Below are 14,830 nucleotides of genomic sequence, written 5' to 3' on the forward strand. Positions count from 1 at the left end.
TACAGGAGGATTCTGAGCAGCTTAGAAAAGCACCTGCTTAATTTCTGATTCCCTCTGAGAGGGAGGGAATATGACTACCCTATTCTTTTTACATTATATAAACTGATTTGTGTTTTAGCTGCTGTCTGTGTAAGTGGGATGTATTTTAGGCTTCAAAACTGCTCTTATTTCCTTTACCCTCCCAGAGCTGCTGTATTTGCAGGACATTCAACATACACAGTGTAGCTCCCTATATATACGTGTTTCAAGATATTTCAAAAATTTTATGTACTTTATGTGTAAACAGAGAGAGACAGAACTATTTTATAGTAGTGCTGACAGGAGATCTAAATCCTTTTCCAAAACCAAACAATCAACCAAATTTCATATTACAGCCTTGTAACATAACATATTTTGTCTAACAGTCCATTTGCCCCTCAGTAGAGCATTTTGTGATTGAGTTCAACTGTGAAGTCTGGCACTGGAACACAGCACAGTGATGCTCAGTGAGTCACTCAAGCTTTGCATTACCTGCCTTCTGAAATAAAGCACCCTGTGTTTTTTAAACTCAATCCACAAAACAAAGGCTTCCACCTTTTCAGAGCAACCACTTTATTTTACACTCTTGTGGCCTCTGGACTGCAATGCAGGGGAAGTGGAGACAACACCTGTGGGCAGGACTCTATACCCATATATTTTTGGGGTGAGGTCACATATCTTTGCATGGCAGTATAATATGATTGAACCAAGCATGTTCTGAGCAACACATACAACTTTTAGACATATGGCAGAAATAAGTGTCAAGGAGTTGAGGTAAATGCAAGAAAAATGCTTTCTGTCTCAACTTTGGTGCCTTTTATTTGCATCTTAAACAACAGCAACTCTTTTAATTATTTAAATAGAGGGAATTACATTTCTATGGAGGAAAATAGCAGTTCAGTTGGAAAAACTAAGGAATCTTATAGGTGCATCCTCTGTTGAGGGACTTGACAGCCTCAGGACACTGAAAATGGTGGAAAGAGAAAGTAAAATCCCTACAGAAACTCCACTTTTACCTGGTTGACAGTGTACCTGAAATGACACGCTTCCCAAGCAACCTAGGATTTTATTCCCTAATTGTATGTCTAACTTGATTTTGCTGTTCATAAATAATGCCAACATTCAGGCACCACCCCACCACCAAAAATTGTGGACACAAGCTGGTGAATTCAGAGCTTGTAATTCAGAATTTGTGAATTTAGACTGCTTGTTCCACATTAGTTGATGTATTTAGGAACAAGAGCCCATGCAGAAGAAACCCCCACTCATAATGGGCAAGGAGATCAAGCTGTGTTTTGAGTGAATCTTTCACTTGCTTTTTTTTATCCCCAGGAAACTGTTGAACACCAGTGTCAGCAGTCTGCTAGGAATTTCAGGGTAGCTGTAGAATGTGCTTTCAACAGAATTTTTAAAGCACATAAATGATCTGAGAAACTTAAATTCATGGGCTATAGGTATTTATTGCCAATTTTAATAGTTCATTTCTAGCATTTTATCACAGGACATGGGACACTGAAGGAACTCTAATAACCTCTTGTAAGAAAAAGAAGGGAGAAAGGTCTAAAAAAATTCTGCTGACAGTAATGTCTAGTTCAGATACTTAAATATAATGATGCCAGTAGGTGCTGCTTTAATATTGCCATCTATAGTCATTTTGGAAGATGTTCTTTTGTTTCAGGAAGATCATAAGTATGGTGACATGTGATATATTTAGTGCAAATGAGTACTTAAAGAAGCAGCTGTTAAAAGATTAAACAGTCACATAAAAACTTCTTATGGTTTTATACAAATTAAAGCTGTCTCCAGGTAATCTAACTTCTTGTTCTTTTTTTTTTTTTAGATTTTCCCTTGGAAAATCAGCCAAAACTGTTTAATGGTAAAAAAGAGGTTTCTTCTTGCCAGAGTAGTAAGATTTTCTGCTTCAAGCCTTTTCTTGTCACTGACTAGGTGGAAGACAGCCAAAATCCACATTCTGTTTGGTCTTTCTCCTGGGCTTAGACTGGATTGTGATCACTTTATCAGCTGTTTATATGCACAAAAGGGAGGCCTCAGCTAGAAGAGGGCCACTGGTGGGACTGCAAGGATTTTTTTTTAAAGTAGTTTTTGTCTAAATTGAGTTGTAGAGAAATGCCAAGTGTAATAATCTTATGCTCAAACCAACTTAACTTCAGAGAGTCTGTTTGACGAGAAGTGAAGCAGCCTGAGCTTTCTATGTCTGAATATCTTGGAGTGAACCTCCAAGACCACCTTCCCAAAGGAAAATTGCCCAAGTCCTTCTAACTTTCCACCATTTTTAACTCCCCAGACCTGGGTCTCCACAGCATGGGGCTTTCCAGGTGAGCAGGAGGGGACTTTTCAGTGCTGGAGAACTCCAGTGCAAGGTGAATCCCCCAGCACTGAGCCTTCAAACCATTTGGAAGCAGAAATCAAGATTAGCAAGACAGGTTCAGTTGTTCCAACTTCAGTTAATGCTTTCAAGGTTTATCAACTACGGGTTCACTTCAGATTTTCCCTGTCTTGTGGGTAAATTTCATTTAAAATATTTAGAATTTTGATTCGGTGTGGAAAGCGGACAAGATTTATTAATTAGGCATATTATGATTCCAAAATAGAATTTTAAGTTACTGGGTGTGTTTGAAGGCCTGGTTTTGAGATGTTGAGCCACAGATTTCTAAGCCATCAATATAAAAAAAAAAAGAGTGGATAAATGTTTTTAACTGCTTCCTCAAGGGATAACAACTTCGTAAAGCTGTGTGTGATGTTTACCTGAAAGGGAGACTATCACCCATTTCCCCTCTTTAGGCACTTCAGTGGATAGTTCACTTTCACGGGCTTTGTATTTGAATGTAAAATGTGCTTTGTACGTTATATTCTTATGCTTTTCTTTCACGGATGCAGCAAAGAGGTTTTGGGTTTGGGTTTTTTTGTTGTGTTTTTTTTTTTTCCTCCTCTCTGGATTATCCATCTGCTTAATTGGATGAGGGGTGTGCATGTTGTTTCAGTTAGTTAATTTCTGGAGCATTAATTATTTGATAAGCTCTACTGAGGATTTAGGCTCGAAGACTCCCATAAATTTGAATATTAAAAGTTTAATAAAATAAATCAAAAAAGTTAGCTTTTCTTTTTTTCTGACAGCTTTGGCAAGAAGGTGGGTAATTAAGAGGAAAGCACTCCATGCCATTTGCATGAGAATGGAAGAGACAGAAAGAAGGATGACATGTTTGTCCTCTGCCTTCAGAAATTTTAAATCTGGGGGAAGGGAGACTGTGTGGCTATTGAAGCCACCTCTTGGATCTGATTTCCTACATCACCCTAGCACAAATGAGAGGACAAATCTGTTCTAATTTCCTGGGCCTCTTGGGGAATGCCTACCCTATCTTTTGAACTGCTCCAATTCCAGCCATGCTCCTGGCAGGCTTGTGCTAAGGCCGGCAAGAGACCTGCACAGGGCTAAATAAATAGTCACTCCCCAACTCATTTCAGAGTGTTTCAAGATGAATATCTGCACCTTTGTTTTTTGTGGCCTTGGTCCCGCTTGAATCCTTGTCAGAATTTCCATGAATGTATTCGAAACTGGGATGACAAAGACTTGGGCAGGAGATTTATTCCCTTTGGGTCTCCTGTAGGCAGAGGTTTGCAGACTGTTTGCAATCACTTCCCTTTGAAGTTCTGGGCTCTTTTTTGCTGAGATGGGGAGAAACAACAATCACAGAACTGCACGTTGCTCTAATAAGCTCTGCCAAATATTCAAGAGAAATAGTGCCAAAACCTGGAAGTTTAAGGAGGGTTCAGTTTTGCAGCAGTGTGAGTTTGTAAATAAAGTTTTATTTCATGGTGTTTTCCTGTTTAGATAAGTGTTAACAGTTTCAAGACTCCTTGAATGAACAGCTGTGTTGGAGCCATTCCAGCAATTAAGCTCCTCAGAGTATCTCCTATGCCTTGATATTGAAATGTTTTTATTTTCAATACTGAACAAGACCACTATTATTTAGTGACACTGAAGTTCCATGCTTTAATTTGAAGTAAATACCTGCCATTCAGGTGGTACATTTTTAGCTATGAGTGACTATTAATGAATTATGTTGAACATGAACTGTGTTCCATGTTTCTTCATATTGCTTTTACTGTGTTGTATTTTCATATAGCTCACCATCCCAATTAACTGTAGAGTTACTCAGAAGAAATAGATGATAACAATGAATATTTGCAGATGGAAATATCTGTTGAGTTGCTTCATTTATTTCTGGATTTTGGCAATTGATCACAGCTTTACAAAAGCAGATCACTGGGCTCAGGGTGCAGAATTAATTATGAAGGTACCATCATGTTTTTTACAAAAAGAAGTTTATAGAGCCACACATTTCACTGTCCATGGTAATTCTCCATTTATTTTAGTTAGTCTTATGCATTTAATGTTTTGTGCACAAAATGATTTACGAGGTTTATCCTTAAATATCCAACCTCTCATAAGTGGGTCAAATAGAGAAATGGAGGAATTCTGTCTTCTCTGAGACATAGATTGTCTTTGCATTGCTTTTATATTTTTATGTGATTAATACTTGAATTTGGCCTTACCAAAAATAGTTGTCCTATAAGTACTATTAGTTTTAGTTATAACCCTACAGATTAAAATTAGCATTGTCTCTCAGTGTAATTATTTTTCGGCAACTCTATTGGTTTTAATTCTTCTCTTTTGAGTTTCTACTTGATCCAAATAAGTAATCAAAATTAGATTATGAAGTAAACAGTGTCTACAGACTTCTAACAGTATCGAAGTGGTTGTCATGAAGTGCTTACACAAAGTATAAGTATTAATAAGGAAGGAGTTATTGCATGTCTTTTCATATTCTTTTACATGCTGACACTTCGAGTGTTCTAGCTTAACAACTAAACTTTCACAAGGATTTTCCATAGTACAAGAACAATGCCAATTTATTTATGTATAAAGATAATTGTGATAAGGTCCATTACAGAAAAGCCCAAGATATGCTTGCAGGGGATGTGCACTTGTTGACCTGGTTTCTCTTTCTGTTCTGGCTGTGGGATTTCAAATAGATGATTACAGACACATGGAAAATGAACTTGACATGCAAGTATCTCTATGTTTATTGGGCATATCTGCTTACAATCTTTTCACTTTTAAGATTTACGTTTTGTTCAAGAAAAAAAATCACAATCAGGTCAATAGCAATTGTACATTTGGAATGCTGCACAACTCTGCTTTTAATCATGTAGGAATTGCAAGAAATAAACATTTATAAGTAAGCTTGAAGTGATTTCTCTATCATTGATATTCCTTTTGATGTATCTGACCTCTCTTATAAAGAAATTATCCTGGTCTCCCTTGTTGTGTTCCACGTATTTAGACTAATTTCTGCTGTTTCAGTTCATGTGTTAAATAGCATCCACGTTGCTTATTCAAAAGCTTTGGTCTTCTGGCAGCAAAATCTGAACCATCTTTGCAAGTTCAAATCTTGGTCACTAACCCAACGACCTAAACTATATGGGTTTCTGTGCAATGTTACATTTTCAACAGGTACAAGACCCCAAAAGGACCCAGTTTTAATTCCCCTTCCAGCTTTTTGGGAGTGTCTGATAATCACTTCTCAAATTTAGGACTCAGGTTTAAACTTGAGTTTTATCTCCAGCTCTTGGTCCTGCAACACAGTGCAAGTTAGGTGAATACTATGAAATTTTATTTCGAATATAATCTTTCAATAATCAGGTGCTTGTACATACTGTATCAATCTCTAGTCATTCAGGTTCTTAGAAATACTAATCCTTCTGATCAGTTTATGGTTCCAGTTCATTGACACCTATTCTTCTTTATTAAACATCCTCTACTTGTGTGACCACATGTATTTTCCCATTCTGTTAGAGATTATGATGATGGAAGACAAAATCTCTTTGCAATGTGAGGAATACTCCTTATGTGCTGGGATTTTGAGGAAAATCTGGTTTTGAGGGAAGAATAGACTCAGTGGGCAAGATTTGGCTTTATCTGCTTGTGTAGCTTCATTATAAAATCAAGAAACTGCTACTTTTAAAAGTTAATTAAAAGGGTGTCTTTCATGAATATCCCTTTTACCTGTTCATTATGTTTCTTATGACTTAAAATAGAAGACCAGGGTTTTTTTACATGTTCAGAGTGAGAAACCTGTTATTCACATACTGTCAAGTTAGTTACGGTCAAATTAAAGTGGAACATGGTTCTGCCAAGCTTAGAGTCTGAATTCTTGGGGTTAACACTTCAAAGAAAGAAGAGGTGGTAGAATAGTTCAGCATCTAATGGGCACTTACTGGACTTGGTAATAAATTTCCCTTGACCTTAAAACAAATACCATTGAACTGTCTTGAAAATCCACTGTGAACTAGAAGAAAGGTCTTTAAATATGTTATAGACTGTTCTTGGTACACGAGATGGGAAAAAATACATCTACTGCTAGGAAGAATGAGTGAGAAGTGGAAAATGGAAAATCAGATTGGGTGAAAGCAGAGCATTGTTGCAGGAAAAGCCATTTACAGTTCTGAAAATGAGAAAGAAAGAGAACTGAAAAAAACAGAGGAGTAGATTTGGAGATGAGCTGCTCCCTTAAGCCACAAGAATGGATGATCTGTTCCCACCATATCCATGTTGAGACAGACTGGAATCTCCCACTGAATCTCTCTTACCACAAATTGAGTGGAATAGGGCAAATTCAGATGATAAATATCATGAGCCTTGCAAGTTGTTTAGAGCAGAGAAAACCTTCACTTTAGAGGCTTTCACTTCAGATCAGACAAACACCTGTAAAAAAGCCCCAAACAACAAAAACACCCAAACCCATGGAAAATTGCTTAGTTAAACTGCTTAGGAGGCAAAGGATGGGATAGATGATGCCAATGTCACAGAAACAAAACTGGGAGTTGAAACACTCCGAGTCTTTAGAATTGTTATTGCTGCATTACTATTTTGATTTGGGAAAAGGGAATAAGGATAGAATTCATACATAACAAGAAGAATGAAGGATAAGTTTGGGTTTTTTTCTTCCCTTGAAGCTCACCATCAAATATAAATATCTTTGGACAAAATTTTACACGGGAAAAAAGTTTCTAGAGGAGAATTTTTTTTCAATATTAATTTTAAATTTTCTCCAATCAAGTTTAACTTTACTAGTTATATTTGGAAAAATACATGGTGCTAGAATTCTGTAGAGGCATCTACTGGTTCTCTAATCATGACTTATTCTGATTTTCAGTAAGAATTGGATCCAAGTCATTCAAGGGTGGCTTGTTTTCTCTGCTGTGCTCATTTCTGAAAGTACAGTTTCCCTCATATATTGATAACAATGAAGCATGTTTAAAGGAAAGGCCTGTGAAGGAGAAAAGATTTCATTAATCATGAATCATTACATTTGTCAGTTGGCAAAGGGAGACTTCCTCATTTATCCCTTGAATGAAATTAGCTCTGGCCTAGCTGCAGTTAGAAATTCTAAATTGCCTTGGCATCTATCTGTTGCTGTTTATATATGCACCATAAAATGGCAGATGGCATTTTATTAATAGCAGATGAGCTGAGTCCTTAAAGATACTTTTTTTTTTCTCCTGATATTTGGTTTCTTTGAATTTGAAATGGCATCCACCTACCTACCTAATTTCATGGTGCTTCTGTATACTTTTCTTAATTAAGAAAAATAATAAATACTTAAAGTTGTTTTAAGCTCCACCTGCCTCTCTCCTCACACATCTGAGATGGCTAATAGAGTACATCATGATGACCTGCATAAAGATTAATCTTGAGGACCTTTTAGCTGAAAAGTCTATATGATATTGTGTAATATGCATTGATGCTACACAACCTGATGTAAGAACTTGGGTTGGGAGGCTGGAGGTTTTTTTCTCCATTCTTAGTTTCTGGAATAGAAAAATACATCATCTTAAATGATACTGGAACAAATATCCATCTTGCCTGTTAGCTGTATAAAGTCCACTGAATGCATTGATACTCATGTTTCCTGTTTAAATCAGAGGGTTTGCCTGAGTTAAACGCAAAACTTTATGAACATTTTTGGAAGCACAAATAAAAAATTATTTTCTGGTTGAACTGTCTATTCCAGCTCCCGCACACTGAACTAGTGTGCCAAACTTGGGTTACTCATTGGACTTGTAAAAGGCCAACATTCAAGCTCAGGCCCTGCTTGAGTTTGTTCTAAAACTCTTCCCAGGGAAAGTTTTATTGCAGTTACTCTGTAGTTGTGAATAACTTTGAGCTCTGAGGAGCAAATCTTTCTGATTTCATCAGGAAATTCACAGTCACTTCTGATTTATAACTGTGACTCTCAAGCTGCTTGTCACCAGTACGTTACTTATAATACCAGGCTCTAAAACAGAGTCCTGAGCTAAATCAGGGGCTAGATCATTAAAAGAGGCATGGGAAGGACTGAGGAAGGAAGTTGTTATGGGGAAAAAATTACTTGAGGGTGCTTCTGTTGCTTAAAGATGGGTAGTTCACCTTCTGGCTACATATTTTCATTGCTTTGTATAATCACTTCTATAAACTAATAAGGATTTAGGCCTTTGAAATTTCCTCTGAGCTGCTACCAACATTCTCAGCAGAGTGGAGTTGTGCCAGTTTTCTCTGATAGGACATACCTTTAGAAGTGCAGAGGAAAGGCACTGATGTTAGAAGAGCCATAATTTAATAATGAGACAGGGTATGTATTTTTTCCTGTAATGATACTTTCTTCCCAGAAAAATCACGAAGTATTCATTACAGCTCACTCTGCACTTGAAAACGTTTCATGCTGCTTTTTCTGTGCTTCTTTCCAGCTTTGTATAGTATTCTTTTAATTTTTCCCAGCGTGTATAGAAATAGCTATTTTTCTCGTTGTGGCATAGTAAGTTAATTTTCCTTAAGAGCCTTCACTGCAGCTCATATGAAAAATATAGTTCTTGTATGTGGATCAGCCTTAAGAATTGTCAGCAATGGGATAAGATATAAATCTCTAACCATCACAAATCAGCCTCAAACTCCAGATTGAGATTTTGAAGACTATATGACAAAAAAATGAGTAGCTGGTAACCTATTTTGTAAAGAGTAACAAAATTGAATAGCCAGCAGTCTATACTGAAGTAGATTCCTGCAATGAAAATCTTGTAGGTATTCATAGTTTTTACCTTCTGCTTACTTTCTTTTCTTTCTGGATGCAGCTGAAAACAGGAAGAAACCGATTTGATACAAGAATTCTGACTTTTGTTGTAGATCTAAGTTTAAACAATACCTTGCAAAATATTATTGAAGTTTTCAGGTTATTCTCTTTAATGTCAACCAGAATGAAAACAGGTAGGGTACCTTATATTCATAGTATTCGATTTCTTCTTATTTTTGCATCTCTCTTGCTATATATGCACACAGCAGACACACTTCCAAACTAACAGGCCATGCCCACAAAAAAAATATACATTAGTTTTGAATGACAATCGCTTGTGATTTACCCACTGAAGATTCTACATTCTAAATGCTACCTATATCTATAGGGTGGTTCTGAAAGGAAGGTGTCTGTGTTGCATAAGTGAATAAATGCTCTTTTTGTTGACTTTTTCAAATTTTGTTCACCTCCAATACCAGTTTCATGTTGCTTTAAAAAGTGAAGAATTCCTGAAAATATCTTTTTATTTTCCCGTTGTTATTCCTGTAGCAGCTCAGATATAATTCCTCTGTTCTAGGACTCTAAATTCTCTAATTATCTCTCTTTGAGCTGAAGTGCTCTGTGCTATTCCAAGTCCTCTAGGAAAAGAAGAATTACTTAAGAGGAATTTAAGAACAAATTCTTGAAAGAGGGTGAATTTGGAAAGAAAAGTAATTATAGTTTTTGGTTCAGCATATTTGGCCCTGAGAGATATTATTTATTATGTATTTAATAAGGCAGATGGAGTCAGGTCAAAATACATGTGGAAAACTTTTTGTTGCATATGTGTGAATCAATTGCATGTGCAAAGTAACCAGGATACACTGGAAATGCTGCTTTCATGTCTGGTAGTATTTCCTAAAAATAGAATATCTTTAAAATCAATAGATTCAAAGACTACCAGGCTTTTATCGCACCAGAGAAGAGCAAACCAATTGTATTTATCATTAAATAGGAAAAAGATCTCAAAAAACCCATCATCTTTTAGAATGTTGTCATGAGATTGTTTCACAAAACTCTTTTCTTCATTAACAATATGTTTCTTGTAGCTTTTTCTGCCACAGAAGGAGGGAGACCAGCCACCTCTGATGAATTTTGGATAATAAGATAAATTAAGTAACTATTCAGGGTTCTGTAAGATGTTTCCTTGTCTATTGGAAGTTGTAAAGGAACAGCATTGACTGTGCTGATCTTCCCTTCTAATATTTTTTGATTAACCACTGTTATATCATTGTTTTTCTCTGGTTTTATTGTCATCATCTCATTTTCCTATTGTGGGTGCAATCTATTCCTAATAAGTGATCCATAATTTTGAGTTGATATTTTCCTGTATACACACTGCTTCCTGAGGCAAATCTTGGCTGTCCACCAAAGCTATAAGGTAACATTCTATATCCTAAAGTATTTTAAACCATTGATTTTCTGGGGGTCATTAACAAACTAATAAGCAGACTATTTAACATCGATGCTAAATGTGAATTGTCAACGACAGCAGCCACTGCTGACAAGTGATAATGTCATTTCAACATGTCCTCAGAGCATGGTAATTACAGCTGTACTCATGAATGTATATAGCTTGATGTTTACCTGATTTGAATATGAAAGGCTTCCTGAGAAGTTCATATGTGCTCCCTGCATGCTGAAAGCACTGTGGAAAATACATAAGGACTAACAATCTGCAGAAACAATTAATTCAGATTCCACTGACCTGAGGCCTTCGAACAACATGAACAAAAAACCCTTCGTGCAGTGCAGAAGGGGTTTGCATTATTAAAATATTGCTCTCGATTCTCCATCTCAAAGACTGATTGGTGTTGAGTAACAATGGCAAAACAGGTTAGGCAGTACATAGGTTGCAAAGTGACCAACATCCCTTTATGTGACTTCATTCTCACGATGTAGAATCATGGTCTGCATGATTGGTGGTCAAAAATTTGTTGTATTAAAAAATAATTGTGGAATACATTAATGAAAATCAGCATTTCTCATTTTCCTCCTGAATAATTATGAGTTCTGCAGCACTGGTGTTGGTGTTGTATTGAACCAGGAGAAAATATTTCAAATGTTTTATAAACATGGAGGGAAAAAACAGAGACCAGATCTGTCATTCAGATATTAGCAGAGGTAGTTAGCAGGTGAACTCCAAGGCCTTGGGATCTGAAGGAGTGAAACAAGGACACAGTAAGGCTGTAAGTTTTTATTTTTTCTGTATGTTGAGGAAAAAATAAAAGCTCAACATTTTGCATTATACTGGAGAGCTGGAATTTCTTGTAGCCTCTCCATGGCAATTATTAGAAATACTTCAAGCTGTACAACTGCATCATGCAGTTTATGCTGTGTACGATGGATTTCTGATGGAGACCTGATGGAGATACAATCAAAACAATTCATCCAAAATGTATATTGCATCCAAATGTAGCTGAAATTAAGATAAAACCCCCAAATACTCAAAACTTTTCCAATGCTGAAATAATCAGGCCTTTCCTGAACAAACAAACAAACAAACAAACAAACAAAAAGCAGAAATTAAATCAATTATAGTCCGCATCCTATTTTTGTCTCACCAGAAAAAAAATATTAAAAGGCCCGAGGAAGCAGATTAAAATCTAGTAAACATCAATTTATTTTTTAATTGCATTCAGAAAGGATGCCTTAGAAACAGATCTGATTTGCCTCCTCGGAAAGCTGTTCAAACCTCATTACCTAGTGCTTATATACCTTCTTTTAATTTCTGTTCTGAATATACTCATTACATCCTTTGTTCTTATGTTAACACTGTCCTTTACACTCTGGCTTGCAGCTCCTTCCTTTCCTCTCACTATATTAAAAGAAGGCGGTCACATTCCCTGTCAGCTTTTCACAGAGCTGAACAAACCAGCCCGTTTCACCTCTTCACATAAAATTGCCGTAGCCTTTTCCTTCAGCTTTTCCCCTTCTTGTCCACGATTTATCTCCCAAAGGATCCCAGGATTGCTTTCAGTTCCTCCTCAGACATGTCACGCTCGTGGTTCATAATGTCCTGAGATTGAGTAGCATGCCCAGGCTTGTCTTCATTGTTTTGTACTGATGGCCAAATTTGTTGGTCCCCAAAGGCACAACCTTTCACTTTGTTTTATGTAGTTTCTTTTATTCTCTTCCTTAGGATCATGCAGTGCTTCCTGCAGGCCCCTTGTAGATAGCATTTCCAAATGCTAGGATGTTGGCATGCTCTTAGTGAGCTTGTTATTAATGATCTCAGCAAAATTTGTCCCCAGATTGCTCCGGGAGGAGCTTTAGCTCTAATCTCTCTCCAGTCAGTAGCTCTCTCTTTAACATTACAGGGGGCACAGTCCTCCTCTTGTTCTCTTAAACTTGATCTTAACCAGGGACTTTGATGTGGCAATAAGTCAAAATGCTTCACTAAATCCCAACAGAGCATCCCTTTGTTCTCTGTTCCTTCTGGGAAGCCAGGTATATTATGAAAGAAAGTATACAAGGTCAGTTAGGATCAAACTCTTTCTTTTAAATTTAATTTTACCCTTTTTCCTTTAGAGCCTGAGCCAGAGTTTTATGTGTTATTAAAACCAGTCGTCAAAGCATTTCCGTTCCAAAGTTCCTGCATTTGCAGATTTCTAATTACAGGCAGCTCTATGCATTGTGATAGATTACTTAAACATCCTTGCTACTGTACATACAATTTCATAGGCAGCTTTTCCCAGTCTTCTGGACTATTTTCCAGTCCCTCTGGCTCACATCAAGCAATGCTGCTACTAGTTTGTACCTCTGTGGCTCTGTTTCCTCTTGATACTTATACTTTACAAGCTGTGCTTGCCTTATTGTTACATATTTGATGTCCAAAACAGCTTTTTGTCTGTCAGTGGGCCTGTTTTCTTCCATCCTATGTAGGATCTCAGTTTGTTCACAGCATTCTTCTTGAGATGGTTGATTTTTGCTGCATTCTTTCCACAAAGTTCCTCCTCCTTGCCATCTTTTCCGTCTTTCCTCAGCCCTTGCTCACTTTACAGATCCCTCATAATTGCAGCAGCTTTCCCTGAACAGAATTGAAACCTCCTGGAAATTCATGCCTCTCAACTACTTTATTAAACTGAATTCATAACTTGGTTAATTTTTTAGTCTTCCCTTTTCAAGACAAGGCCAAAGAAGACTAATGCTGATCCATTTTCTATTTAGGATGAAGTAATTTGCAGTAGATTGATTCAGGGTTATTCTAGAAACACTTACAGGAAATGCTCATCTACTGCTTAGCAAGACAAGACGTCATCTCTTCACACTTCTTTTTGGCAGAAGGTTTCCCAGCTGAGCTCTGCCTCTGTGGGCAGCCATCTGGGGGAGCTGAAACTTTCCTTTTGTGAGGCAGAACTTGGTGCTGTTCCTCTCTGCCAAAGCCTGTCTTTATCCAAATCTGCTCTGACACAATGTATTCCAGATCTACCACAATAGAGCAATTTATCAAAGTACCCTTAATCTAAATGGATTATTTTATCCATTTTATTACAAATGAATAAACTAGTAGGAAACCCAGATGTAAGCAAGAATGAGCTTTTTTAATTTTTCTCTTTTTTATTTTTTTCCTGGACCTCACTTTCATTTTTATAATTGCATTTGAGATAGTGATGTGTGCTTTTCAGCATTGTTCTGAATTGCAGGTGATATTTGTCTCTTTGAGATCATTGCCTCTTCCTCAGAAAAAAAAAGTTTATTTTTTTTTAATTTCAGACAATATCTGTTGTTGTCAAAGCAAGGTATTGTGAAAACAAGAATTACAGTTAATTTCTCCCCTTTCTTCCATCATCCCTCAAAATTGGGCTCTATCTCTAAGGCAAAGATAATACTTCTTTGTGCTCTGTCTGTTGGCAGATGTGTAGTCCACTATAATTTGATCCTACAGGATCAGCACATTTCTTAGATATTCTATTTATTCCAAATGTCAGCTAATATTTTGTCCTGGCTCTTACTTAAGTCTCTGTCATTCTTCCCATTATATCAAGCCCTATCCCAGTTCAAATACCTAATCTGCTGAGAGGAACATCTGAAGTGTGATGTGCTGTCAAATTCTAATTACCTAAACAGAGCTGTAAAGACTTATTGCTTTTCAAAAACTGTTTACTCTAGTGGATCCAAATAATTAGGGACCACTTTACTTTTCAGTAAATAATGGAGAAAGGGGCACTGGGAAAACCTGCAAGCTTAAGATGTGATTCCCATGTGCAAGTGAGGGGAGACTAGGAAAGAATGGACAAAAAACCAAAACCAAACAAACAAAAAACAACAAACCAAATCAAAACAAAAAAACCCTAAACAATTAAATCTGAAGAACAGTGCACAAAGTTTGTTCATGAACATTTGTTTAAATACCGAGAAACACCTGAATTCCAGGTGCCATTATTATTAGGCCCATTTTCCAGATACTGGTCTTAAGGAAAAAAAAAAAACCACAAACTCATAAGGTTCTATCTGGCAAATAGTTTTATAATCCTGTTCCCGGTGAAACACAGATGGCCATTCAGCAGCCAGCCAGATGCTCCTGCAGGAAGCTCAGTCTCTCTGTGGAGCCATTTGGAGGGTATCCGTGGGTGCTGCTGGCTTGGAACAATGCAGCATTTATTCTCTTAGCCTGAGAGGTGATCTGAAAGAGCAGGAATACA

The sequence above is a fragment of the Neopelma chrysocephalum genome, unplaced genomic scaffold (assembly GCF_003984885.1).
Source record: "Neopelma chrysocephalum unplaced genomic scaffold, ASM398488v2 Primary Assembly neopelma1_141, whole genome shotgun sequence".
Lineage (NCBI taxonomy): Eukaryota > Metazoa > Chordata > Aves > Passeriformes > Pipridae > Neopelma > Neopelma chrysocephalum.